Below are 24413 nucleotides of genomic sequence, written 5' to 3' on the forward strand. Positions count from 1 at the left end.
GAGTCTTTGAGTATATTCAAGGCTGAGATAGATAGATATTTGGACTCTAGGGGAATCAAGGGATATGGAGATCGGGTGGGAAAGTGGAGTTGAGGTCGATGATCAGTCATGATCTTATTGAAAGGCGGAGCAGGCTCGAGGGGCTGTGTGACATACTCCTGCTCCTAATTCTTATGTTCTTATGTAAAACTTCAAAAGGAATAGAGGAGCAGAGTGATTTAAGAGTTCAGGTACAGTGGTGTTCCACAAGGATCGGTGCTGGGATCACTTGTTCAAAAACGATTTGGACTCGGGAATCAGAAGAACAATTTCAAAGTTTATCGATAACACCAAAAAAGGTAGAGTTAATACTGAGGAAGACAAAATGCAAGAAGCCATGAATAAATTTCAGCATGGGGGTGTAATTGGCAAATGAATTTCACAAAAGATCAGTGCGAGGTGGTGTTAATGAATTTCACTGTAGATCAGTTTGAGGTGGTGTGTTAATGAATTTCACTGTAGATCAGTGTGAGGTGGTGTATTAATGAATTTCACTATAGATCAGTGTGAGGTGGTGTGTTAATGAATTTCACTATAGTTCAGTGTGATGAGGTGTGTTAATGAATTTCACTATCGATCAGTGTGAGGTGATGTGTTAAAGAATTTCACTATAGATCAGTGTGAGGTGGTGCGTTAATGAATTTCACTATAGATCAGTGTGAGGTGGTGTGTTAATGAATTTCACTACAGATCAGTGTGAGGTGGTGTGTTAATGAATTTCACTGTGGATCAGTGTGAGGTGGTGTGTTTCGGTGGGAAAAATAAGGAGGCCACACATTACTTGGACAAGGGGGTGAAATTGGGTTGCTTTGCACCTCCTGTGAAATTCAGCGGGAGGTTAGCGGAGGCGGTAGCGCCCCGCAGCACTGCACCGCCGGCAATGACGTCATCGCCATGTGCAGCACCCCGGCTGCATCCTTGGGTTGTGACCCCTGACCTATCGCCAGACAACATGTCCGATAGGGTCAGCGGTCCTTTCTGCAGCCGCGGTGACACCACTTAAAGGGCAGGTGTCGGGCGGCAACTTTTTATTTTGGCCGACTGCCAGCACCCGCTCCCTTCCCCTTTCTTCTTCGGGGTGTCGGCCGCGATCGCTCAGCCCGGCGCTCCTCTTGATCTGACACCCCGCTCCCCGGTGCCCCAGCAGGGCCCCGGTGTACGCAGTGCAAGGCCCCTCCGCTTTAATCAGGGAGGGAGGTCTGCTATGACGCGGTGCTATGTGCCGACGGGCATGGCGCTGTTACACAAAGCACCGTGAGGTTCACTGGTAGCCCCTCAAGAGGAAGGGGAGCGCTTCCAGTAGCACCCGCCTCCTGCTTGGGGCGCTACCACTGAATTTAATGCACAGGGGCGCTAACTTTTTCAGGGGCTAATATTAGCCCCGGTGACATTAGTGACCCAAAGGGGGCGCCACCGAATTTCGCGCCACCGAATTTCCCCCCAAGAGTCTAAATGGGCTGGAGGAGCAGAGGGATCCAGGGATACAGATACACAAATCACTAAAAGTAGCAACACAGGTTAATAAGGCCATTAAAAAAAAGCACTGGGGTACATTCATAAAGGAGCCTTCTGCTCCGTGCCTTGGAGCTCTGAACCATGGCAGAGAGCGGCTGGGACACGTTTCTCACACGCCTCGATATTAAACCGCATGGCTACTTTACTCTCAGTGAAGAGAGACAAGAAAGACCAAAGTGCTGTTTGCACCTCTCAGTGTGGCCCTGAAGGACTGTGTCCAGGCTGGAGTTCTGTTCCCACCGTACGATCCTCCCCCAAATTGTCCTTTCTGAGCTCCAGCCAGGTGATGCTAAACACTCAGGTGGGAAAGACAAAAATCTACAACAATGTGTTTAAACAAAGTTGATTTATTTGACATCTATCCAGAATATTAAACTCCAGCCCAGTTCCCGGAGTTATTCACATCAGCAGAAACAATCCCCACCTGTCAGAATGAACATGGTTCAGTCCTGGATGTGATTAACAGCAGCAACAACAGAATTCAACCCCTGCAGTCACTTGTGAACTCGCTGGTGTGTCAGGAGGGTGGATGACTGAGTGAATCCCTTCCCACACACGGAGCAGGTGAACGGTCTCGCCCCAGTGTGAACTCGCTGGTGTGCCAGCAGGTGGAATGAACGAGTGAATCCCTTCCCACACTCAGGGCAGGTGAATGGCCTCTCCCCAGTGTGAACTCGCTGGTGTGTCAGCAGGTGGGATGACTGAGTGAATCCCTTCCCACACTCAGAGCAGGTGAACGGCCTCTCCCCAGTGTGAAATCGCTGGTGTGTCAGCAGGTGGGATGACTGAGTGAATCCCTTCCCACACTCAGAGCAGGTGAACGGCCTCTCCCCAGTGTGAACTCGCTTGTGTGTCAGCAGGATGGATGACTGAGTGAATCCCTTCCCACACTCAGAGCAGGTGAACGGCCTCTCCCCAGTGTGAACTCGCTGGTGTCTCAGCAGGGTGGATGACAGAGTGAATCCCTTCCCACACTCAGAGCAGGTGAACGGCCTCTCCCCGGTGTGAACGGTGCTTTTTGCTTCCATATTCAAAGACCGATGATATTCAGTTCCTGAAGAATTGAGTGACTGTCAGATCTTGACGTGATGTTTGGTTTGAGTTTCCCGTCTGCAAATCCTCCCCTTCTAATACCCTGTAAAATGAATTTAAAACAGGGAGCGTGAGAGAGAACCCACTAAAGAGGCAGGTTGTGAAATTGAGCTCAATGAATCTGGTCATTTGTGGGGCCGGCACTAGAAAAAAGTGACCATGAAAGCTGCCGGATTGTCATAAAATCCCACTGGTTCACTGATGTCCCTTGGTGAAGGGAATCTGCCACCTGGTCTGGGCCTCTGGCCTCTATGGGAGGAGAGAGAGAGCGAGAGAGAGGTGGGAGTGGGAGGGGGCGAAGGAGATGGACTTTATACATCTGCAACTCGACCAGAACTTTGACAGAACCTCCAAAACCCTCAACCTCCAGCACCTAGAAGGACAAAGGCAGAAGGTGCATGGGAGCACCATCACCTCCAAGTTAGGAGTGGGCCTTTGGCGTAGCGGTAGTATCCCCGCCGCTGGGCCAGAAGGTGTAGGGTTTCGAACCCCGCTCCAGACAGTCCCGGCAAGTGGAGTCGGAGCTCCGGCTCTAAATTCTGGGTTGACATCCAGTGGGATACTTGCGTCCGTGGGTGTGGGTGGCCCCCACCCATCGTATGGGTTGTGGGAGCCCGTAAAACCCTCCCGCCATAGGACTAACCACCCTAATGGCTGGTATGAAGATGGTTATGGTCACGGAAGGAGCGTTAATGCGGCCAGAAATCCTTCCACCACTTCATACAGTTCCCCAAAGGGAACAGTGTGAAGACACGTACGACGACGACGACCTCCAAGTTCTCCAAGTCACACACCATCCTGACTTGGACATATATCGCCGTTGCTACATCATCACTGGGTGAAAATCCTGGAACTCCTTACACAACAGCATTGTGGGAGTACCTTCACCACACGGACTGCAGCGGTTCAAGAAGGCGGCCCACCATCACCTTCTCAATGGGAAGATGGGGATTGGCAACATATTCTGGTCTTGCGAGCGACGCCCACATCCCAAGAATGAATTAAAACAAATCTGCATATGTAAACTGGATTAAAAGACTCTACAGAAATACTTATTCCTAAAACAATATTCTTTTACACTGTAGGGACAGTGTCTGTGTAACAACCTAATCTCCCCCAGAATCCACCTCCCTTGACAGTCTCACATTGGAAATTGTTGGGTCCTCCTGGGCTCAGAAGTACTGGGGGTTAAACCCAGCAGCTTCTCCTCCATCTCCACTACAGCTCAAACATAGCAACAAAAAGACCTACACAGGCGGCCAGGGACTTACCTTCTTATGTTCCGTCAGCCTGCAATGAAACTCTTCCCGACAGCTGCCGACTAATGGCGGCCGCAGCACCCACAATTCCCCGCGCCCCAGAAACCGCTCTATCCAACGCGCTGATTTCCCCGCTGAGTGTGCGCATGCTCCCCGAGGCCGCGGGCCATTCTGGGAGCCTGGCTCCTGTCCTTTGTCCCGAGTCAGACTCACTGGTACCAGCTGAAGAAACCGGGAAGCGGCGGCTCGGATGGGGGAGGCGCTGCACCCTGGGATTCCTGGTGCCGGGGCCCTGGCCACACGTCCGCCAGGCCCAGCCGCTCTGATTCTGATTGAGTTTTTGATGAGGTAACAGAGGGTTGACGAGGGCAATGCGGTTATCGTGGTGTACATGGATTTCCAAAAGGCGTTCGACAAAGAGCCACATACTAGGCTTACCAGCAAAGTTGATGCCCATGGAATAATAGGGACAGTGGCAGCATGGATACAAAATTGGCAAAGTGACAGGAAACAGAGTGTAGTGGTGAACGGTTGTTTTTTTAGACTGGAGGAAGGTATACAGTGGTGTTCCCCAGGGGTCGGCACTAGGACCACTGCTTTACTTGATATATATTAAAGACTTGGACTTGGGTGTACAGGGCACAGTTTCAAAATATGCAGATGACACAAAACTTGGAAGTATAGTGAACAGTGAGGAGGATACTGATAGACTTCAAGAGGACATAGACATGCTGGTGGAATGGGCGGACACATGGGAGATGAAATTTAACGCAGAAAAGTGCGAACTGATATATTTTGGTAGGAAGAATGAGGAGAGGCAATATAAACTAAGGGGTATAAGTCTAAAATGTGTGCATGAGCAGAGAGACCTGGGGGTATGTGTGCACAAATCATAAGAACATAAGAACATAAGAAATAGGAGCAGGAGTAGGCCAATCGGCCCCTCGAGCCTGCTCCGCCATTCAATAAGATCATGGCTGATCTGATCCTAACCGCCAATCTACTATCACAGAACCATCTCCTGAATCTAACATAATTAGACACACGAAATAGGAGCAGGATCAGGCTACCCGGTCCCTGGGCCCGCTCCGCTACCCACAGGGCCATGACCATTCCGAACCTAGACTCATGTCCAAATTCCTGCCCGCTCCCCGTAACCCTTAATTCCCTTTACTTCTAGGAAACTGTCTATTTCTGTTTTAAATTTATGTAATGATGTAGCTTCTACAGCTTTTTGGGGCAGCATATTCCATGGACCTACCACCCTCTGAGTGAAGTAGTTCCTCCTCATCTCAGTTTTGAAAGAGCAGCCCCTTATTCTAAGACTATGCCCCCTAGTTCTAGTTTCACCCATCATCGGGAACATCTTCCCCGCATCCACCCGATCCAACCCCTTCACAATCTTATATGTTTCAATAAGATCGCCTCTCATTCTTCTGAACTCCAATGAGTAGAGTCCCAATCTACTCAACCTCTCCTCATATGTCCATCCCCTCATCCCCGGGATTAACCGAGTGAACCTTCTTTGTACTGACTCGAGAGCAAATATGTCCTTTCTTAAGTATGGACACCAAAACTGTACGCAGTATTCCAGGTGCTGTCTCACCAATACCTTGTACAACTGAAGCAATACCTCCCTATTTTTATATTCTATCCCCCTAGCAATGAAAGCCAACATTCCATTGGCCTTCTTAATCACTTGCTGCACCTACATACTAACCTTTTGATTTTCGTGCACCAGGACCCCCAGATCCCTTTGTACTTCAGTACTTTCCAGTTTCTTGCCATTAAGATAATAACTTGCTCTACGATTTTTCCTGCCAAAGTGCATAACCTCACACTTTCCAGTATTGTATTCCATCTGCCAAATCTCTGCCCACTTACTTAGCCTGTCGATGTCCCCTTGCAGGTTTTTTATGTTGTCCTCACTCAGTACATTCCCTCCCATCTTAGTGTCATCTGCAAACTTTGATATGTTACACTCGGTCCCCTCCTCCAAATCGTTAATATAGATTGTAAAGAGTTGGGGACCCAGCACTGACCCCTGCGGAACACCACTAGTTACTGATTGCCAGTCTGGGAATGAACCATTTATCCCAACTCTCTGCCTTCTGTTAGATAGCCAATCCTCTATCCATGCCAGAATATTACCCCCAATCCCGTGATTTTTTATCTTAAGCAATAATCTTTTGTGTGGCACCTTGTCAAATGCCTTTTGGAAGTCTAAATACACTACGTCCACTGGTTCCCCTTTATCCACCCTATACGTTACTTCCTCAAAGAACTCCAGCAAATTTGTCAAACATGACTTCCCCTTCATAAAACCATGCTGACTTTGTCCTATTAAATTATGATTATCCAAATGTCCTGTTACTGTCTCCTTAATAATGGACTCCAAAATTTTACCTACCACAGATGTTAGGCTAACCGGTCTATAGTTTCCAGCCTTCTGTCTACTGCCCTTTTTAAATAAGGGTGTTACATTAGCAGTTTTCCAGTCTGCCGGGACCTTTGCCGAGTCCAGGGAGTTTTGGAAAATTATTACCAATGCACCCACAATCCCTACCGCCACTTCCCTCAAGACCCTAGGATGTAAGCCATCAGGTCCAGGTGATTTATCCGCCTTGAGTCCCATTATTTTACCGAGTGCCACTTCCTTAGTGATTTTCATCGTGTTTAGCTCCTCCCCCCCTTTAGCCCCCTGTTTGTCCAGTGTTGGGATATTCTTAGTGTCTTCTACTGTAAAAACTGATGTAAAATATTCATTCAGTGTTTTTGCCATCTCCATATTTCCCACCATTAATTTCCCGGTGTCATCCTCTAAGGGACCAACATTTACTTTAGCTGCCCTTTTTCTTTTTATATAACTATAAAAACTCTTACTATCTGTTTTTATATTTTTTGCTAATTTACTTTCATAATCTATCTTCCCTTTCTTAATCAATCTTTTTGTTATTTTTTGCTGTCTTTTAAAGTTTTCCCAATCCTCTATCCTCCCACTCGATTTGGCTACCTTATATGCCCTTGTTTTTAGTCGAATACTATCCTTAACTTCTTTACTTAGCCACGGATGGCTGTCTTTTCTTTTACACCCTTTTCTTCTCAGTGGAATATATTTTTTTTGGAAGTTGTAAAATAACTCCTTAAATGTACACCACTGATCATGTATCGTCCTACCCTTTAATCTATTTTCCCAATCCACTCTACTCAATTCCGCTCTCATACCTTCATAGTCTCCTTTATTCAAGCTTAGCACGCTTGTTTGAGATCCAACCTTCTCACCCTCTAATTGAATATGGAATTCAACCATGTTATGGTCACTCATTCCAAGGGGATCCTTTACTAGGACATTTTTAATTAATCCCATCTCGTTACACAGGACCAGATCTAAGGTTGCTTGCCCCCTGGTCGGTTCAGTTACATACTGCTCAAGAAAACCATCCCTAATACACTCAATGAACTCATCCTCAAGGCAGCCCTGCCCAATTTGATTTGTCCAATTAATATGACAGTTAAAATCCGCCATAATTATAGATGTTCCCTTATTACAAGCCTCAACTATTTCCTGATTGATACTCCGTCCAACAGAGTTGCCACTGTTCGGAGGCCTATAGACTACACCCACTAGTGATTTTTTCCCCTTATTATTCCTTACCTCCACCCAAACTGTTTCATTATCCTGATCTTTTGACCCAATATCATTTCTCTGTATTACAGTGATTCCTTCCTTTATTAACATAGCCACCCCACCTCCCCTTCCTTCCTGCCTGTCCTTCCTGATCGTTAAATAACCTGGTATGTTTAATTCCCAAGCATTGTCACCCTGCAGCCATGTTTCTGTAATGGCCACAAGATCATACCCATTAGTAGTTATTTGTGCCATTAACTCGTCTATTTTGTTACAAATGCTACGTGCATTCAGATAGAGAACATTCAAAGATGTTTTGTGACACTTAGTTCCTGCTTTTGCCCTTTTTATTACTTTACCTTTTACTCCATACCTTCTGCCCCTTCCTGACATGCTCTGGTTTTTAATTTCCCCACTGCTACCTAAGTCTATTACCTTCTCTGTTGTCATTTTTATTATTTGCTCTCTAGGAACCTCCCCCCCCACTAGTTAGTTTAAAGCCCTCTCTACAGCCCTAGTTATATGATCCGCCAGGACTCTAGTCCCAGCACTGGCCAAGTGAAGCCCGTCCCAACGGAACAGCTCCCTCCTGCCCCAGTACTGGTGCCAGTGTCCCAGGAAGCAAAACCCATTTCTCCCACACCAGTCTTTGAGCCACGCATTTAACTCTCTAATTTTATTTGTCCTAGCCAAATTCGCTCGTGGCTCAGGTAATAACCCTTGTGGTTCTGCTTTTTAATTTGGCCCCTAGCTGCTCAAACTCCCTCAGCAGAACCTCCTTCCTTGTCCTATCTATGTCGTTCGTACCAACATGGACCACGACAACTGGATCCTCCCCCTCCCACTCCAAGTTTCTCTCCAGTCCAGAGGAGATGTCCTTAACCCTGGCACCGGGCAGGCAACACAGCCTTCGGGACTCTCGCTCTCGGCTGCAAAGAACTCTATCTATCCCCCTAACGATACTATCCCCTACCACTACAACATTTCTTTTAACTCCCCCCACTTGAATGGCCCCCTGCTCCATGGTGCTGTGGCCAGGTTGCTCATCCTCCCTGCAGTCCCTGCTCCTGTCCCCACAGGGAGTAAGAGCCTCGAACCTGTTGGACAAGTGCAAGGGCTGCGGCTCCTCCAACACTACCTCCTGGATCCCCGTACCTGCCTCACTTCTAGTCACACCATCCTGACCCTGGCCACGGACTACATCTGAATTAATTAATCTAATTGGTGTGACTACCTCGTGATACACAGAGTCCAGGTAACTCTCCCCCTCCCTGATGTGTCTCAGTGTTTGAAGCTCGGACTCCAGCTCTTCAACACGGAGCCGGAGTTCCTCGAGCAGCCAACACTTACTGCAAATGTGATCACTGTGAGCATCAATGGTGTTCACCAGCTCCCACATATTGCAGCAGCAACACATCGCCTGATCTCCCATTCTATGTAATTAATTAAATTTATTAATATTATTCTTAAATATCCTCTGCCCCGATTCTAGATGGTGAATATCACACCTTAGAAACTATAAATCACAGAGATTTAAGCTTAAAAGGGAGAAATACTCACCAACCAATCACTTACCCGCTTTCTGGTGACGTCACACTTGAAGGTGGCAGGGCAGGTTGAGAAAGCAGTTAAAAAAGCATATGGGATCCTGGGCTTAATAAATAGAGGCACAGAGTCCAAAAGCAAGGAGGTTATTGTTGTGTCCGTGTATAATAAGACACAGACTGCAGGAGAACGGTACAACAGGTGTTTTCTCAACGTGGCTCACACTGGAAGTGATCTGTACAGATTACTACTCAGTACTATATACAGGTGTGGTCACTGCCGGTACTGCAGTATACATGAGCTGTAAAAGATAGTTCCCCCCTTAAAGGTATGTACATTACAGTTATGATGGACCAGGGGGGCAGCGAGGAGGAGCCCGGTATAAAAACCGGTGCGACCAGTGAGGCCCAACCAGTTCGGACCAGGGAGCAGCGAGGAGGAGCCCGGTATAAAAACTGGCGCGACCAGCGAGGCCCGACCAGTTCGGACCAGGGAGCAGCGAGGAGGAGCCCAGTATAAAAACCTGCGCGACCAGCAAGGCCCGACCAGTTCGGACTAGGGAGCAGCGAGGAGGAGCCCGGTATAAAAACCTGCGCGACCAGCGAGGCCCGACCAGTTCGGACCAGGGAGCAGCGAGGAGGAGCCCGGTATAAAAACCGGCGCGACCAGCGAGGCCCGACCAGTTCGGACCAGGGAGCAGCGAGGAGGAGCCCGGTATAAAAACCGGCGCGACCAGCGAGGCCCGACCAGTTCGGACCAGGGAGCAGCGAGGAGGAGCCCGGTATAAAAACCGGCGCGACCAGCGAGGCCCGACCAATTCGGACCAGGGAGCAGCGAGGAGGAGCCCGGTATAAAGACCAGCGAGGCCTGACCAGTTCGGACCAGGGAGCAGCGAGGAGGAGCCCGGTATAAAAACCGGCGCGACCAGCGAGGCCCGACCAGTTCGGATCAGGGAGCAGCGAGACTTGCCAACTCAGCAGCGGGGAGAGAGGTAAAAAGTAATCAGAGTGTGACGTCACCAGGGAGCAGGTAAGTGATTGGTTGGTGAGTATTTCTCTTTTTTAAACTTTAACTCTGTGGTTTATAGTTGCTAAGGTCTTTCTGGTGTAGCGGGGACTGTTGGTAAACCATACAAGCGCCTTAGAGTTTATCTTTAATTGGTGGTAGTGAATTAATTAAAATTAATTAAAGGGTAAGTCATGTCAGGACAGCCCAGCCCCGTGTTATGCTCCTCTTGCTCTATGTGGGAATTCAGGGACACTGCTGGTGTCCCTGACGACCATTTGTGCCAGAAATGCATCCAGCTGCAGCTACTAGCAGACCGCATTGCGGCGCTGGCGCTGCGGATGGATGGGCTTTGGAGCATTCACGATGCTGAGAGGGTCGTGGATAACACATTTAGTGAGTTGGTCACACCGCAGGTAAGGGCTGCACAGGCAGAAGGGAAATGGGTGACCATCAGGCAGAGCAGTAGAGGCAGGCAGGTAGTGCAGAGGACCCCTGTGGCCATCCCCCTCTCAAACAGGTATAGCGATTTGGATACCGTTGAGGGGGATGATTTACCAGAGGAAGGCAGCAGCAGCCAACTTCCTGGCACCAGGGGTGCTTCTGCTGCTCAGGAAGGGAGGAAAAAGAGTGGGAGAGCAATAGTGGTAGGGGATTCTTTTGTAAGGGGAACAGATAGGTGTTTCTGTGGCCGTAGACATGACTCCAGGATGGTTTGTTCCCTCCCTGGTGCCAGGGTCAAGGATGTCACTGAATGGCTGCAGGGCATTCTGAAGGGGGAGGGTGAACAGTCAAAGGTCGTGGTTCACATTGGGACCAATGACATGGGTAGGAAGAGGGATGAGGTCCTGCAGCAAGAATTTAGGGAGCTAGGCAGCAGATTAAAGAGCAGGACCTCAAAGGTTGTAATCTCTGGATTGCTCCCGGTGCCACGTGCTAGTGAGTATAGGAATAGGAGGATAGAGCAGATGAATGCGTGGCTAAAGAGTTGGTGCAGGAGGGAGGGCTTTAGTTTCCTGGAATACTGGGCCTGCTTCTGGGGAAGGTGGGACTTGTGCAACCGGTCCGACTTGTACCTGAACCAGAACGGGACAAATATCCTTGCGGGGAGGTTTGCTAGCACGGTTCGGGGGGGTTTAAACTAAAATGGCAGGGGGTTGGGAACCTGAGCAGGGAGACAGAGGAAAGGGAAACAGGGATCAAAGCAAAGATAGGAAGGAGAAAAACAAAAGTGGCAGTCAGAGAAATCAACGGTTTAAATCAAACATGGCCACAGTAAATAATAATTCTAATAGGTCTAAGAGCATTAAAAAACCCAGCCTGAAGGCTTTGTGTCTTAATGCGAGGAGCATTTGTAATAAGGTGGACGAATTGGCTGCGCAAATAGAGGTAAACGAATATGATTTGGTTGGGATTACGGAAACGTGGCTCAAGGATGGCCAAGACTGGGAACTCAACATCCAGGGGTATTCGATATTCAGGAAAGATAGGCAAAAAGGAAAGGGAGGTGGGGTAGCATTACTGGTTAAAGAAGGGATTAATACAATTGTAATGAAGGATATTAGCTCTGATGATGTGGAATCTGTATGGGTAGAATTGAGAAATACGAAGGGGAAAAAACATTAGTGGGAGTGGTATATAAACCTCCCAACAGTAAGGCAGAGGTTGGGGATGGCATTAAAAGGGAAATTAAAGAAGCGTGCAATAAGGGCACAGCAGTCATCATGGGTGACTTTAATCTACATATAGATTGGGCCAACCAAATTAGTTACAATACTGTGGAGGAGGAATTCCTGGAGTGTTTACGGGATGGTTTCCTGGACCAATATGTCGAGGAACCAACCAGAGATCAGGCCATCTTAGACTGGGTATTATATAACGAGAAAGGATTAATTAGCAATCTTGTTGTACGAGGCCCCTTGGGTCGGAGCGATCATAATATGATCGAATTCTTCATTAAGATGGAGAATGAAGTAGTTGACTCAGAGACTAGGGTTCTCAATTTAAATAAAGGAAACTACGATGGTCTGAGGAGCGAGTTGGGTAGAATTGATTGGGGAATGGCACAATGGTTGACGGTGGATAGGCAATGGCAAACATTCAAAGACCGAATGGATGAGCTACAGAATTTGTTCATCCCAGTTTGGCATAAAAATAAAACAAAAAAGGTGACTCAACCATGGCTAACGAGGGAAATTAGGGATAGCATAAGATCCAAGGAGACGACATATAAATTGGCCAGAAAAAGCAATATTCCTGAGGACTGGGAGCAGTTTAGGATTCAACAAAGGAGGACAAAGAGATTAATTAAGAAGGGGAAAATAGAATATGAGAGTAAGCTTGCAGGGAACATAAAAACTGACTGTAAAAGCTTTTATAGATATGTGAAGAGAAAAAGATTTGTGAAGTCAAGCGTAGGTTCCTTGCAGTCAGAATCAGGGGAATTTATCATGGTAAACAAAGAAATGGCAGACCAACTAAATTCATACTTTGGTTCTGTCTTCACAAAGGAGGACACAAATAACCTCCCAGAGATGCCGGGGAACATAGGGTCTGAAGAAAGTGTGGAACTGAAAGAAATCAGTATTTGTAGGGAAATGGTGTTCGGAAAATTGATGGGACTGAAGGCCGATAAATCCCCAGGGCCTGATAATCCACATCCCAGGTTACTTAAGGAAGTGGCCCAAGAAATAGTAGATGCATTGCTGGTCATCTTCCAGAACTCGATAGACTCTGGAACCGTACCCATGGATTGGAGGGTAGCTAAGGTTACCCCACTATTCAAAAAAGGTGGTAGAGAAAAAGCGGGGAATTATAGACCGGTAAGCCTGACAGCGGTAGTGGGGAAAATGCTAGAGTCTATTATAAAAGATGTAATAGTTGAGCACTTGGAAAGCAGTGACAGGATCGGACAAAGTCAACATGGATTTACAAAAGGTAAATCATGCTTGACTAATCTACTGGAATTTTTTGAGGATGTAACTGGTAAAATAGATAAGGGAGAACCAGTGGATGTGGTGTATTTGGATTTTCAGAAGGCTTTCGATAAGGTCCCACATAAGAGATTAGCGTGCAAAATTAAGGCACATGGGATTGGGGGCAAGGTATTGACTTGGATAGAGAACTGGTTGGCGGACAGAAAGCAAAGAGTTGGAATAAACGGGTCGTTTTCCGAGTGGCAGGCAGTGACTAGTGGGGTACCGCAAGGATCGGTCCTAGGACCCCAGCTGTTCACAATATATATTAATGATCTGGACGAGGGAATTGGATGTAATATCTCCAAATTTGCAGACGACACAAAGCTGGGTGGGAGGGTATGCTGTGAGGAGGATGTCATGAAACTCCAGTATGATTTGGGTGATTGGGCAGAAACATGGCAAATGCACTATAATGTGGATAAAGGTGAGGTTATCCACTTTGGTGGCAAAAACAGGAAGGCAGATTATTATTTGAATGGCAATAGATTGGGAGAAGGGGAAGTGCAAAGAGACCTGGGTGTTCTTGTGCACCAGTTGCTGAAGGTAAGCATGCAGGTGCAGCAGGCGGTTAAGAAGGCAAATGGTATGTTGGCCTTCGTAGCAAGAGGGTTCGAGTCCAAGAACAAGGATGTCTTGCTACAGTTGTACAGGGCCTTGGTGAGACCACACCTTGAGCATTGTGTGCAGTTTTGGTCGCCTTATCTGAGGAAGGACGTTCTTGCCATGGAAGGAGTGCAGCGAAGATTCACCAGGCTGATACCTGCGATGGCAGGAATGACGTATGAGGAGAGATTGTGTCGATTGGGCTTATACTCACTGGAGTTTAGAAGATTGAGAGGGGATCTCATCGAAACCTATAAAATTCTGTCAGGCCTGGACAGACTAGATGCAGGAAGGATGTTTCTGATTGTCGGGGAGTCCAGAACCAGGGGTCATAGTCTAAGGATAAGGGGTAAGCCATTTAGGACTGAAATGAGGAGGAATTTCTTCACCCAGAGAGTGGTGAACCTGTGGAATTCTCTGCCACAGAGGGCGGTGGAGGCCAGTTCATTAAGTATATTCAAGAAAGAGTTGGATATATTTCTTAAGGCTAAAGGGATTAAGGGATATGGGGAGAAGGCAGGGACAAGGTACTGAATTTGGATGATCAGCCATGATCTCATTGAATGGCGGAGCAGGCTCGAGGGGCCGAATGGCCTACTCCTGCTCCTATCTTCTATGTTTCTATGTTTCTACGTTTCTCTATCCAAGTCAATACCTTGCCCCCAATCCCATGTGTCTTAATCTCTTATGCGGGGCCTTCTGAAAGTCCAAATACACCACATCCACTGGTTCTCCCTTATCTATTTTACCAGTTACATTCTCAAAAAATTCCAGTAGATTAGTCAAGCACGATTTACCTTTTGTAAATCCATGTTGACTTTGTCCGATCCTGTCACTGTTTTCCAAGTGCTCTGTTATTACAACTTTTATAATGGACTCCAGCATTTCCCCCACTACTGACGTCAGGCTTACCGGTCTGCAATTCCCCGTTTTCTCTCTACCACCTTTTTTGAATAGTGGGGTAACATTAGCTACCCGCCAATCCATGGGTACTGTTCCAGAGTCTATCGAATTTTGGAAGATGACCGGCCATGCTATTTCTACTACTTCTAGGGCCACTTCCTTAAGTACCCTAGGATGTAGCACTCTGCAGCCTTCCGGACTCAATATCGAGTTCAACAATTTCAGATCATAACCTCGGCCCCCATTTCATTTTTTCTTGTAATTTTTCCACTCCTTTCCCCCCCCCCCGTCTTTCCTTTTGTTTCTCTCTCACACCTGGCAGCTATCTCTTGCCCTGCCAGTACACTTTACACCTAATCTCAGCCTATTACAATCTCGTCTCGCTTCTAATACCTTTTATTGTCTCTTTCTTACTTCTATGTTTCTTTTATTCTTTTGTCGGATCGCAGCCCTGCCTCCGATCTATCTTTTCTTTCCAGTTTTGAAGAAGGGTTCGACCCGAAACGTCAACTCAAATTTCTGTCCACGGATGTTGCCTGACCTGCTGAGTTTTTCCAGCATTTTCTGCTGTTATTTCGGATTTCCAACATCCGCAGTATTTTGCTATTGGACTAGGATGTAGATTATCTTCTATGTTTTTATGTATACAATCTTTCCTTGTAGCTGAAATTCTCTAGTCCTGGCAACATAATCTCCTGTCTCAAGCAGTCACATCTTTCCTGCAATGGGGCGAGCAGAACTGTACGCAGCACTCTAGCCGGTGGCCTAACTGGTGTTTTGTACAGTTCAAGCAGAACCTCCCTGCTCTTACATAGAAACATAGAAGATAGGAGCAGGAGTAGGACATTTGGCCCTTCGAGCCTGCTCCGCCATTCAATGAGATCATAGCTGATCATCCAAATTCAGTACCCTGTCCCTGCCTTCTCCCCATATCCCTTGATCCCTTTAGCCTCAAGAAATATATCCAACTCTTTCTTAAATATATTTAATGAACTGGCCTCCACCGCCCTCTGTGGCAGAGAATTCCACAGGTTCACCACTCTCTGGGTGAAGAAATTCCTCCTCATTTCAGTCCTAAATGGCTTACCCCTTATCCTTAGACTATGACCCCTGGTTCTGGACTCCCCGGCCATCATAAACATCCTTCCTGCATCTAGTCTGTCCAGGCCTGACAGAATTTTATAAGTTTCGATGAGATCCCCTCTCAATCTTCTAAACTCCAGTGAGTATAAGCCCAATCGACACAATCTCTCCTCATACGTCATTCCTGCCATCCCAGGTATCAGCCTGGTGAATATTCGTTGCACTCCTTCCATGGCAAGAATGTCCTTCCTCAGGTAAGGCGACCAAAACTGCACACAGTACTCAAGGTGCAGTCTCACCAAGGCGCTGTACAACTGTAGCAAGACATCCTTGTTCCTGTGCTCGAACCCTCTTGCTACGAAGGCCAACATACCATTTGCCTTCTTAACCGCCTGCTGCACCTGCATGCTTACCTTCAGCGACTGGTGCACAATAACACCCAGGTCTCTTTGCACTTCCCCTTCTCCCAGTCTATTGCCATTCAAATAATAATCTGCCTTCCTGTTTTTGCCACCAAAGTGGATAACCTCACATTTATCCACATTATAGTGCATTTGCCATGTTTCTGCCCAATCACCCAATCTGTCCAAATCGTACTGGAGTTTCACGACATCCTCCTCACAGCTTACCCTCCCACCCAGCTTTGTGTCGTCTGCAAATTTGGAGATATTACATCCAATTCCCTCGTCCAGATCATTAATATATATTGTTAACAGCTGGTGTCCTAGGACCGATCCTTGCGGTACCCCACTCGTCACTGCCTGCCACTCGGAAAACGACCCGTTTATTCCAACTCTTTGCTTTCTGTCCGCCAACCAGTTCTCTATCCAAGTCAATACCTTGCCCCCAATCCCATGTGCCTTAATTTTGCACGCTAATCTCTTATGTGGGACCTTATCGAAAGCCTGCTGAAAGTCCAAATACACCACATGCACTGGTTCTCCCTTATCTATTTTACCAGTTACATCCTCAAAAACATCCAGTAGATTAGTCAAGCATGATTTACCTTTTGTAAATCCATGTTGACTTTGTCCGATCCTGTCACTGCTTACCAAGTGCTCTGCTATTACGTCTTTTATAATAGATTCTAGCATTTTCCCCACCACCGATGTCAGGCTTACCGGTCTATAATTCTCCGCTTTTTCTCGACCACCTTTTTTGAATAGTGGGGTAACATTAGCTACCCTCCAATCCATGGGTACTGTTCCAGAATCTATCGAGTTCTGGAAGATGACCAGCAATGCATCTACTATTTCTAGGGCCACTTCCTTAAGTACCCTGGGATGTAGATTATCAGGCCCTGGGGATTTATCGGCCTTTAGTCCCATCAATTTTCCTAACACCATTTCCCTACAAATACTGATTTCTTTCAGTTCCACCCTTTCATCAGGCCCTATGTTCCCCGGCATCTCTGGGCGGTTATTTGTGTCCTCCTTTGTGAAGACAGAACCAAAGTATGAATTATTTGATACAGAAAGAGGCACTGCCCCTTTAAATACCTGGGGGGCACCCATTCCCCTTTAAATGGCCAAGCAATTTTTTTTGTTGAAAAGGGGCCGCAGTCCCCTTTGACCCACCCCCCACCACAAATACTCACAAGAGAGGAGGAAGAATGCTGGTCTATGTCCCTTTAAATGTGGCTGCCCACCAAAATGTTCACAGCACCAGGGCTCTTTGTTCTGGATAAAAGTGAAAAAGAGAAAAGGTTCACTTATTTTTAAATGAATGCAATTGATGAATAGCCTTGCAATAAAGGTAATGGAAAGGAATAGACACTCACAAGCTGGGTTTTCCCACCCGCCTCCTCCCCTTCCCTTTAACAGCTCCTGCAGACAATGAAAGCAGGAAATAACAACAGAAAATGCTGGAAAAACTCAGCAGGCCAGGCAACATCCGGGGAGAGAAATTAGAGTGACGTTTCGGGTCGAACCCTTTTTCAAACTGGAAAGGAAATAAAATAAATAGGAAATGAAAGCAGGAAAACGGCCTGCAGCCCACCGAGGTCCCGCCCCCCTCCCTCCCGCGCCGCCATTGGTTGGAGGACTGTCAGCCCGTCCGGTCCTCCCAGCGTTTTCCGCGCTCCTGATTGGCGGACGCCTCGCGTCAATCAAACAGCCCCGCCCCCTCCGATTACGAGATGACGCATGCACGCAACGCCCAAGGGTCAGTTGGATCGGCGCACGCAGACCACCGAGGTCCCGCCCCCCTCCCGCGCCGCCATTGGTTGGAGGACCGTCAGCCTGCCCGGTCCTCCCAGCGATTTCCCCGCTCCTAATTGGTGGGCGCATTGCGTCAATCAAAACCCCACTCCGATTACGCGCTGACGCCAGCACGCAACGTCATGGGTTCGGTTGGATCGGCGCACGCCACCGCAAGGTAAAAAAAAGACACGCCGCACAAATGAGGAAAACCAAGAATAATAATAATCGCACTTTAGAGGGGAGGAGGGTTCGGGGAATTAATGAGTGTTTTCAATTTGTTTCGGAAAATTTTTTTTTTGAAAAGCTTCCCAACGGTGCGAGGCGGGCTGCGCATGCGCTCCAGCCAGCCTTTGACTCCCCCACGTCGGCCCGGGGGCCGGACACGCCCACTTGCCTTCCCCTGCACCAATCACAGCGCGGGCAGGCGCTTCTATCAATCGTCATCCTGTCAATCACCCTCCCTTCCCCTCGTGGTGTCGATTGACAGCGGTGTCAGCCAATGAGGTGCAGGAAGGGGCGGGACCAGGGCCAGGACTGACAGCAAGCCTGAACTAACTCAATTAAATACCTGCATGCAGCCAAAAAAAAACCTTTTATTTAGTCAGCCAAAAAACAGCAAAGCAAATGAGGTTTGCTGAGTCAGCAAAGCAAGCAAAGTCTATTTTAGAAACATAGAAGATAGGAGCAGGAGTAGGCCATTCGGCCCCTCGAGCCTGCTCCGCCATTCAATGCGATCATGGCTGATCATCCAAACTCAGTACCCTGTCCCTGCCTTCTCCCCATATCCCTTGATCCCTTTAGCCTTAAGAAATATATTCAACTCTTTCTTGAATATATTTAATGAATTGGCCTCAACTGCCTTCTTACACTGGGTATTATGTGATGAGAAAGGATTAATTAGCAATCTTGTTGTACGAGGCCCCTTGGGTCGGAGCGATCATAATATGATCGAATTCTTCATTAAGATGGAGAATGAAGTAGTTGACTCAAAGACTAGGGTCCTCAATTTAAATAAAGGAAACTACGATGGTCTGAGGCGCGAGTTGGGTAGGATTGATTGGGGAATGTTACTCAAAGGGTTGACGGTGGATAGGCAATGGCAAACATTCAAAGACCGCATGGATGAACTACAGAAGTTGTTCATCCCAGTTTGGCATAAAAATAAAACAAAAAAGGTGACTTAACCGTGGCTAACAAGGGAAATTAGGGATAGCATAAGATCCAAGGAGAGGACATATAAATTGGCCAGAAAAAGCAATAATCCTGAGGATTGGGAGCAGTTTAGGATTCAACAAAGGAGGACAAAGAGATTAATTAAGAAGGGGAAAATAGAATATGAGAGTAAGCTTGTAGGGAACATAAAAACTGACTGTAAAAGCTTTTTTAGATATGTGAAGAGAAAAAGATTGGTGAAGTCAAGCGTAGGTCCCTTGCAGTCAGAATCAGGGGAATTTATAATGGGGAACAAAGAAATGGCAGACCAACTAAATATATATTTTGGTTCTGTCTTCACAAAGGAGGACACAAATAACCTCCCAGAGATGCCGGGGAACATAGGGTCTGATGAAAGGGTGGAACTGAAAGAAATCAGTATTTGTAGGGAAATGGTGTTAGGGAAACTGATGGGACTTGAAGGCCGATAAATCCCCAGGGCCTGATAATCTACATCCTAGGGTACTTAAGGATGTGGCCCTAGAAATAGTAGATGCATTGCTGGTCATCTTCCAACATTCGATGGAATCTGGAACATTACCCATGGATTGGAGGGTAGCTAATGTTACCCCACTATTAAAAAAAGGTGGTAGTGTAGGAACGGAAGTTCCTATCCAAATAACGAAGTCCAACGCAGTGAAACGAAATAATTAAACTTTAATAAACAAAATACTTTAACTGATAACTACAAGAGCAGAGGTCAGCAGGTCTGTTTCCGTCCCCAGCCTGCCCTTAAATACTGGAAACCGACGTCATGACGTCATCACGTTTTCCGCGCCAACTGGGGGTCACGTGATCGGCGTCATGACGTCATCATGTGGAAATACAAGAACCTACACACAGCTTAAAGGTGCAGTCCACAACTGCACTACAGAGTGGTTAAAGGAATGATTACAGATTGTTCAGTGTCTCTTGGTGGCTCCGCCACAGGAGACAGAAAACGGGGAATTACAGACCGGTAAGCCTGACATCGGTAGTGGGGAAAATGTTAGAGTCCGATATAAAAATGTAACAGCAGAGCACTTGGAAAACAGTGACAGGATCGGACAAAGTCAACATGGATTCACAAAAGGTAACTCCTGCTTGACTAATCTACTGGAATTTTTTGAGGATGTAACTGGTAAAATAGATAAGGGAGAACCAGTGGATGTGGTGTATCTGGACTTTCAGAAGGCCTTCGATAAGGTCCCGCATAAGAGATTAGCATGTAAATTTAAGGCACATGGGATTGGGGGCAAGGTATTGACTTGGATAGAGAACTGGTTGGCAGACAGAAAGCAAAGAGTTGGAATAAATGGGTCTTTTTCCGAATGGCAGGCAGTGACTAGTGGGGTACCGCAGGGATCGGTCCTTGGACCCCAGCTATTCACAATATATATAAATGATCTGGACAAGGGAACTAGATGTAATATCTCCAAATTTGCAGACGACACAAAGCTGGGTGGGCGTGTGTGCTGTGAGGAGGATGTCGAGAAACTCCAGGATGATTTGGACATGTTGGGTGATTGGTCAGAAACATGGCAGATGCAATATAACGTGGATAAATGTGAGGTTATCCACTTTGGTGTCAAAAACAGGAAGGCAGATTATTATCTAAATGGCAATAGATTGGGAGAAGGGGAAGTGCAACGAGACCTGGGTGTTATTGTGCACCAGTCGCTGAAGGTAAGCATGCAGGTGCAGCAGGCAGTTAAGAAGGCAAATGGTATGTTGGCCTTCGTAGCGAGAGGTTTTGAGTACAGGAACAAGGATGTCTTGCTGCAGTTGTAAAGGGCCTTGATGAGACCACATCTTGAGTATTGTTTGCAGTTTTGGTCGCCTTATCTGAGGAAGGATGTTCTTGCCATGGAAGGAGTTCAGCGAAGATTCACCAGACTGATACCTGGGATGGCAGGAATGACGTATGAGGAGAGATTGGGTCGATTGGACTTGTACTCACTGCAGTTTAGAAGAATGAGAGGTGATTTCATTGAAACTTATAAAATTCTGACAGGACTGGACAAACTAGATGCAGGAAGGATGTTCCCGATGGTCGGGGAGTCCAGAACCAGGGGACACAGTCTAAGGATAAAGGGTAGGCCATTTAGGACAGAAATGAGGAGGAATTTCTTCACCCAGAGAGTGGTGAACCTGTGGAATTCTCCACCACAGAAGGCAGTGGAGGCCACTTCATTAAATATATTCAAGAAGGAGTTGGGTATATTTCTTAAGGCTAAAGGGATCAAGGGGTATGGGGAGAAAGCAGGGACCGGGTACTGAATTTGGATGATCAGCCATGATCGGATGAGTGCGTAAACCTCTTCCCGCTCTCAAGGTCTTTCACATCCTTGCTAAGGTGCGGTGGCCGGGGGAATTGTCACTGTCCCTTTAATCAGAAGAACGCACGAGAGGGGGGAGTCCCTTTAAATGTGGAGGGGGTGGCTCTCCCTTTAAATGTGGAGGGGGTGGGTGTCCCTTTAAATGTGGAGGGGGTGGGTGTCCCTTTAAATGTGGAGGGGGTGGGTGTCCTTTTAAATGTGGAGGGGGGTGGGTGTCCCTTTAAATGTGGAGGTGGTGGGTGTGTCTTTAAATGTGGAGGGGCGGGGCCGCGCATGCTCATTCGGCCCCACCAGAAAACCAGACTGCCAGTGCGCCTGCAGAGCGCAGCCGGAAGGCCGGGCCCGGGAAGAGGCGGAATCAGCGGCCGGATAAAGTAAAGTGTTTGGGAATCGATTTAAATCGAGGTGAGGGGGGAGCGGAGAGTGAGATTATAAAGTAAAATACGAGAAAAGCAAACCTGAGAAGCGGGCGGGACCTCAGCGGACACCGGACGGAGCAGATTCAGTCGCGCGCTGTGGCGGAGTGAGCCGGAGCAAGGTGATTGTGACTGACGGGAGCACTGACCAATAGGAAATGGGCTGAGCTGGGAGGACTGAACTGGGCGGCCTGGTCCTCCAATCAATGGCGGCGCGGCTAGGGGGCGGGACCTTTCTACCCGGCGCTGAGGCTGGGGCCCGATTGTGACGTCATCAGAGGAAGAGGCCCATTTAGGTGGATGGAGGCCGGCCCGGGACTTTGACTGACGGGTGCTCTGACCAATAGGAAGAGGGCGGGCCGGGTCCTCCAATGGCGGCGCGGCAAGGGGGCGGGGCCTCCTCTCCAGCTCAGGTGCGCTGGGGCCGATTGTGACGCGCTGTCCCCAGGTGAGAGCAGCTCAGTCAGCACAGAGCTGGGGCTGGAATCTGGGAGAGGGGCCGCAGTCAGCACAGAGCTGGGGCTGGAATCTGGGAGAGGGGCCGCAGGCAGCACAGAGCCGGGGCTGGAATCTGGGAGAGGGGCCACAGTCAGCACAGAGCTGGGGCTGGAATCTGGGAGAGGGGCCGCAGGCAGCACAGAGCTGGGGCTGGAATCTGGGAGAGGGGCCGCAGTCAGCACAGAGCTGGGGCTGGAATCTGGGAGAGGGGCCACAGGCAGCACAGAGCTGGGGCTGGAATCTGGGAGAGGGGCCGCAGTCAGCACAGAGCTGGGGCTGGAATCTGGGAGAGGGGCCGCAGTCAGCACAGAGCTGGGGCTGGAATCTGGGAGAGGGGCCGCAGGCAGCGGGCCTGGCAAAGGGGCAGAGCCACAGCAGCTTCACTAAAGAAGATTATTTAAAAACAAATTTCCCGCAGTTTCAGAGACAGCATTTGTCACTGCAATAATTTCTTAAATGTTTAATAATTAAATCAAAAGCTTCAAGAATATCCCAACACTGGACAAACAGGGGGCTCTAGGGGGGGAGGAACTAAATACGATTAAAATCACTAAGGAAGTGGTACTTGGTAAAATAATGGGACTCAAGGCGGATAAATCCCCTGGACCTGATGGCTTGCATCCTAGGGTCTTGAGGGAAGTAGCGGTAGGGATTGTGGATGCATTGGTAATAATTTTCCAAAACTCACTGGACTCAGCAAAGGTCCCGGCAGATTGGAAAACTGCTAATGTAACACCCTTATTTAAAAAGGGTAGTAGGGAGAAGGCTGGAAACTATAGACCTGTTAGCCTAACATATGTGGTTGGTAAAATGTTAGAGTCCATTATTAAGGAGACAGTAACGGGGCATTTGGATAAACATAATTTAATAGGACAAACTCAGCATAGTTTCATGAAGGGGAAGTCATGTTTGACAAATTTGCTGGAGTTTTTTGAGGAAGTAACATACAGGGTGGATAAAGGGGAACCAGTGGACGTAGTGTATTTAGACTTCCAAAAGGCATTTGTCAAGGTGCCACACAAAAGATTATTGCTCAAGATAAAAAATCACGGGATTGGGGGTAATATTCTGGCGTGGGTGGAGGATTGGCTCTCTAACAGAAAGCAGAGAGTTGGGATAAATGGTTCGTTCTCAGATTGGCAACCAGTAACTAGTGGTGTTCCGCAGGGGTCAGTGCTGGGTCCCCAACTCTTTACAATCTATATTAACGATTTGGAGGAGGGGACCAAGTGTAACATATCAAAGTTTGCAGATGATACAAAGATGGGACGGAAAGTAGTGAGTGAGGAGGACATAAAAAACCTGTAAAGGGACATAGACAGGCTAAGTAAGTGGGCAGAGATTTGGCAGATGGAATACAATACTGGAAATTGTGAGGTTATGCACTTTGGCAGGAAAAATCATAGAGCAAGTTATTATCTTAATGGCAAGAAACTGGAAAGTACTGAAGTACAAAGGGATCTGGGGGTCCTGGTGCACGAAACTCAAAAAGTTAGTATGCAGGTGCAGCAAGTGATTAAGAAGGCCAATGGAATGTTGGCTTTTATTGCTAGGGGGATGGAATATAAAAACAGGGAGGTATTGCTGCAGTTGTACAAGGTATTGGTGAGAGCGCACCTGGAATACTGCATACAGTTTTGGTGTCCATACTTAAGAAAAGACATACTTGCTCTCGAGTCAGTACAAAGAAGGTTCACTCGGTTAATCCCGGGGATGAGGGGGTGGTCATATGAGGAGAGGTTGAGTAGATTGGGACTCTACTCATTGGAGTTCAGAAGAATGAGAGGCGATCTTATTGAAACATATAAGATTGTGAAGGGGCTTGACCGGGTGGATGCGGTGAGGATGTTCCCAATGATGGGTGAAACTAGAACTAGGGAGCATAGTCTTAGAATAAGGGGCTGCTCTTTCAAAACTGAGATGAGGAGAAACCTCTTCACTCAGAGGGTGGTAGGTTTGTGGAATTTGCTGCCCCAGAAAGCTGTGGAAGCTATATCATTAAATAAATTTAAAACAGAAATAGATATTTTCCTAGAAGTAAAGGGAATTAAGGGTTACGGGGAGCGGGCAGGAAATTGGACATGAGTCTAGGTTCGGAATGGTCATGGCCCTGTGGGT

The 24413-nt window shown here is 47.6% G+C and overlaps 1 protein-coding gene and 1 long non-coding RNA gene across 3 annotated transcripts in view; one reads left to right on the forward strand and one right to left on the reverse strand.

The window, feature by feature from the left end:
• Positions 1 to 24413, forward strand: part of LOC147091941 (uncharacterized) — a 142674-nt gene that overhangs the window by 15012 nt on the left and 103249 nt on the right. The gene's annotated exons all lie outside the window — the stretch shown is intronic.
• The window catches only part of LOC147091942 (uncharacterized), a 33214-nt gene that overhangs the window by 3168 nt on the left and 5633 nt on the right, over positions 1 to 24413 (reverse strand). Inside the window, exons 1-2 of one of the 2 annotated variants that reach the window (XR_015075248.1) lie at positions 17431 to 17652; positions 17248 to 17329 (exon numbers count right to left, since the gene is read on the reverse strand). This is a non-coding gene — a long non-coding RNA (uncharacterized LOC147091942). Of the gene's footprint in view, positions 1 to 17247; positions 17330 to 17430; positions 17653 to 24413 lie in introns of those variants that run through there. The other variant, XR_015075249.1, reaches the window with a different exon arrangement.

The sequence above is a fragment of the Somniosus microcephalus genome, unplaced genomic scaffold (assembly GCF_052327205.1).
Source record: "Somniosus microcephalus isolate GS21.2 unplaced genomic scaffold, FLI_Smic_1.0 unresolved_chr3, whole genome shotgun sequence".
Taxonomy (NCBI): Eukaryota; Metazoa; Chordata; class Chondrichthyes; order Squaliformes; family Somniosidae; genus Somniosus; species Somniosus microcephalus.